The sequence below is a fragment of the Dermacentor andersoni genome, unplaced genomic scaffold (genome assembly GCF_023375885.2).
Source record: "Dermacentor andersoni unplaced genomic scaffold, qqDerAnde1_hic_scaffold ctg00000462.1, whole genome shotgun sequence".
NCBI classification, from domain to species: domain Eukaryota; kingdom Metazoa; phylum Arthropoda; class Arachnida; order Ixodida; family Ixodidae; genus Dermacentor; species Dermacentor andersoni.
The window spans coordinates 20,001-24,423 of record NW_027315146.1 but is presented as its reverse complement, the minus strand read 5'-3'; the positions used below and the strand labels follow the sequence as shown (position 1 = coordinate 24,423).

General features: G+C 47.8%; 1 non-coding gene across 1 annotated transcript; it reads left to right on the top strand.

Moving 5' to 3' along the window:
• LOC140214546 (U2 spliceosomal RNA) lies at window positions 1–192 on the top strand. The gene has a single exon (XR_011891483.1). It is a non-coding gene; the product is annotated as a U2 spliceosomal RNA (small nuclear RNA).
• The last annotated feature ends 4,231 nt before the right edge of the window (window positions 193–4,423 follow it).

Genomic DNA, 4,423 nt, shown 5'->3' with positions numbered 1-4,423 from the left:
ATCGCTTCTCGGCCTTTTGGCTAAGATCAAAGTGTAGTATCTGTTCTTATCAGCTTAATATCTGATACGGGTTCTATATGGACCCACGATAATAAACCTATTTTTGGAAGTTGGCGGAGTGCTTGAAGCCTGCTTCACCTCCGCCGCAGGTCGGCCCGGTATTGCACTACCTCCGGGATCGGCCCCGCTCACTTAGGTGAGACTTCATTCAATCAAAATGAAGAGCACAAGCTCAACGCGAGCACTGACTTGACACGCACCATTCCTATACTACACGCAACGATGCCGGTTCGCGGACCACGAGAGTAATTAAACTGCCACTCCATCTGTGTGTAGCGTCGCACTTGTTGCGTCGCAAATGGGACAGCCGCTCCAGCAAATTTCTAGTTATGGGCTTCGAGAAAAATTAATGAAAGCAAAAGAAAGAACCAGAATTCCTATTTGTCCGATGTCTCTGAATGATTGTCTCCTGTAAAGAGCCACTTGGGGGGATGGGGGGTAGGATTAGCCGTGGGGTTCGCAATCAATATGAATCCCACTCAAAGCCAACACTGGATTTTGGAGTTCACTATCGCTTGGATCCGTAAACCACCGCGCCCACGCAAGCTCGCCCTGCCGCCGAAATCCGCTGCCCAAGTGGAAGAAAGATTCCCTATGAAAGAAAAATAGAGTGCCCGATTTCTGGCAACTACTGTGCAGCCTTTGTGTACACATTTTCGCAGCAGTGGGACCGAGCGCCTCGAAAACAAACTTGTCGTATGCCCGAATGTGGCGAAATATATTCAAGGGTTAAAAGGTGCCTCATCTTTCTAACCTGTATGTTACGAAGACCTGTTGCTACCTTTTCATCATGAACATCATCATCATCATCATCCTGGCTACGCCCACTGCAGGGCAAAGGCATCTCCCATGATCCTCCAAGTACCCCGGTCAGGTGCCGATTGTCGCCATGTAGTCCCTAATCTAATCTGCCCTCCTACCTTTCTGCCACCCCCTGCTACGCTTCCCTCCTCTCGGAATTCAGTCTGTAACCCTTAATGGCCACCGGTTATCTTCCCCCCAGATTGCATGCCCTGCGCATGCCCATTTGTTTTTCCTGGTTTAAACTTTGGTGTCATTAACGAGCGTTTGTTCTCGCACACCCCAATCTGCTCTATTCCGATCCCCCCGTGACGCCACACCCATCATCCTTCTTTCCAGAGCCCGTTGCGTCGCCCTCAGTTACCCTTCGGTAATCCTCAAAGCTTTTTGTTGGGACACTCGTGGCATCTTTCTCGTTTAATGAAGTCAAATTTTTTTCAGTTTTGGGGGAAAACTCAATGAGCTAGGCGCGATTGTGTCCCTGGCGCCGCTCTCAACAAGATGGCGGCGCCCATGCTTTTTGCCTGCAGGTTCGGCCCTACGCAGAACACGCCTGCCGGGCAGTGTAGCCACGTTGAAGGGGCAAAGCGTAGTGCAGTGAAGCGCTTGCTCGGGCGAAAAACGCAAATATGAGCCAAACAGGAATTTCCATTATTGGAAATTCCAGTTCAGTTTGCGCATTGCGTTCGCCTAAGGTAAAGAACACAAATGCGAGTGCCACAGCAGTCAAGTCAAAGCTTAGGATTGCGTACCATTTTTTTTTTTTTTTTCGTGCCTTTTACTCCTGGCCTGCGTGGCCCTAGCGCGCATGCACACGAAAGTAATGAAATGGTGAAAACACGAAATAATGCGGTGCGGCTGTATCATATCTATTTTGTGCGCTTTGTTCTTTGTGGACTACAGCGGTGTGCGTCATGAGAAAGTTTCGGTGCCCTTCTTGGGTGACCAGTGAAGCTATATTTAAAACCACATTGATTTGTACGGTTATTGCTACAAACTGCGTGTGGGTGTTTTTCTTTTTCGCTGCCAACGATGGGTTATCGCAACCGCGATCGGTTCTGCTGCTACGCTAGACGCGTGCTTGCCAACGGTTGGCTCTATACGCGACCCGCGACGCGTGGTCGGCACATTCAAGCAGTCAATTGCAAACCGTTCCAAGAAAAAGGATGTACTCCACTTGCCACCTAGTTCGACGATTGTACTTTCTGACCCTCGAGGAAGCGCCGCCATCCCACGTTTTCTATAATACGATAAGATTCAGAGCGACCGCGACCACTTGTCTTTGTCAATATCTCGGAAACGCTTTCTTTTTCTTTTTTTTTTTAAATCCAGATACTCAGACGCGCCCGTGTTCACGCGCACTTGCTCTCTCCGATAAGCAGGGAAGCTCGGTTGGGGTGGTGTCGGGCCTTGCGCATGCGCTGCTGAGCTCGTCGCTTCGCCGGCCGGTCGATGCTGGCGCGGTACTGGTAATGAACTTCGACGTGCATGGTGAAACGTCACTTTGTATTGCCACTGTAGACTAGCAATGCAATGTGTTTGCGAGCGATTGGATAAATGAGAAAGCGTGCACTGTCTACAGTTTATGCCCCTCTAGAGTAGTGGAAATGTTGCTCCAAGTGTTAGGTTTGTAATTTGCGCCTACGAACATGAACTAAACAAAGAAAATGGTCTGCAGCCGCCTTCGCTTCATAAAATTCCCGTACGAAGAAATTTCCGTGCGCGAATGAGAGAGCAAAAGAGAGAAACCATGCTAAGAAGAATGGCTGCCTTTTACGTGATCTCGCGCATGAAACCAGACGATGGATTAATTTTAGCCGTTCATTTTGATTTGCCGAATGTAAACCGGAACACTTTCTCCACGCGGTCTTCAGATTTGAATGGCAATCAATCACATCCTTTCTTTTTTTTTTTTTTTCTGTTTCTTTCTATCTGGAACCGAAAGAATTCAGAACGCCATTTCAATCTTAGATTCGATTAGATATCGTGACTGGTATGCTGAAATATCACGCCTTATCTGGTGTTAACCTTCTTGATCACGGCAATAAAAAATCGCCAGTTCCCGAACTTTAATCGCGCCGAAGATGAACCGATATGCTGGATTCTTATTGTCATGATTTTATAGAAAGCGCTGGTTCTATGGCTAGCTTTGAGGAAAAGAAAAACATCGTTCAGGAATGTATAACTCTAAACAACTAAAAAAAAAATCTGCCGGCAATTGGTACTACAACGAGAGTACTGAGAATACTGGAAAAGATGAAATCCAATCATGCTGAACTGAACTGAAATTATTTCATCAAGACATGCCCCGAAAAACGTGGCCACTTTCAATGATAATTTCAAATGTGATTTCTTTCTTTTTTTTTTCTTTTTTACGACGGATAATAATTATCTTTCCAATGGCGGATGTGAAAATTTCAGAGCACGGCATTTTCGAAATCCCAAGGCCCCGGACGCATTCTCTCTTCTTTAAGTATTTTGGTGGTGCACACGGAGGAAAATTTCGCGCACGTAATTTATAAACTAGTAGTTGATTTTCTAGAAGAACACAAAGTGCTGACAAACGGCCAACCAGGACACAATTAAATTGGTATTACGCACGGTTTCGAAGCCGCGGTAACAAAAGGGTAACAAAGGGACGTTCATTTCGTGGTGTGGATTTCACGTCTCTCACAATAAAAAAAAAATAATAATAAAAACTACTGCATAAAATAGGTTTTCCCAAACTGGATGGTTTCGATCAGCTTTTGAACAGCCCTTCCTTAAATTGAGTTGGCGTTGATTGAGCAGGTGCGGGCCTCTGCTGTTTTGGATTTTTGTAAATGGCATCAGTACTGGACAGTCCGTTCACTTGGGGATCAAAGGAGAAACCCCCCAAAAAAATATCATATCGTGGTGAGAGACGTGGCAGATGAGTACAATTATCGGCAGAAAAAAAAAAAAAGGAAAACCGCCTCGTACTCAGAAGCCGCTCCTCTCACGTGTGAAGCTTCAAACAAATTGTTTTTCTTGAGACGCTCTATAAAGTTATACACAGCTCCTTAAATGCAGCACCCGCACACAAAGCCAAACGTTCCAAGCTGGAAAGAAAGCATGAAATTCGCGGTGCCCGTTTCCTGTGAAACAACGGGCAACATTACGCCAAGTCCGCTACCACGTCAGCCGGGGCGGCCACACCCCGCCCGCGCTTAAGCCACATATGGCGACTGAAAATGCTCACCGCTCAAGCTGCGCGCGGCAAAGTCCGCAACCACGTCAGCCGGGGCGGCCACGGAGAGCGCCGAACGCCCGCGCTTAAGCCTGAAAATGCTCGGCGCTTACGCCAGGTAGCGAGAAAAAATGCTCGGCGCTTAAGCCACGCGGGGACTAAAACTGAAGCCACGGGATTGTTGCTGAAATTGTATGCATTCCGGTGGAAGTCTGTCGGCGCCGGCGCGCGGCAAAGTCCGCAACCACGTCAGCCGGGGCGGCCACGGAGAGCGCCGAACGCCCGCGCTTAAGGCTGAAAATGCTCGGCGCTTAAGCCAGGTAGCGCGATAAAAATGCTCGGCGCTTAAGCCAG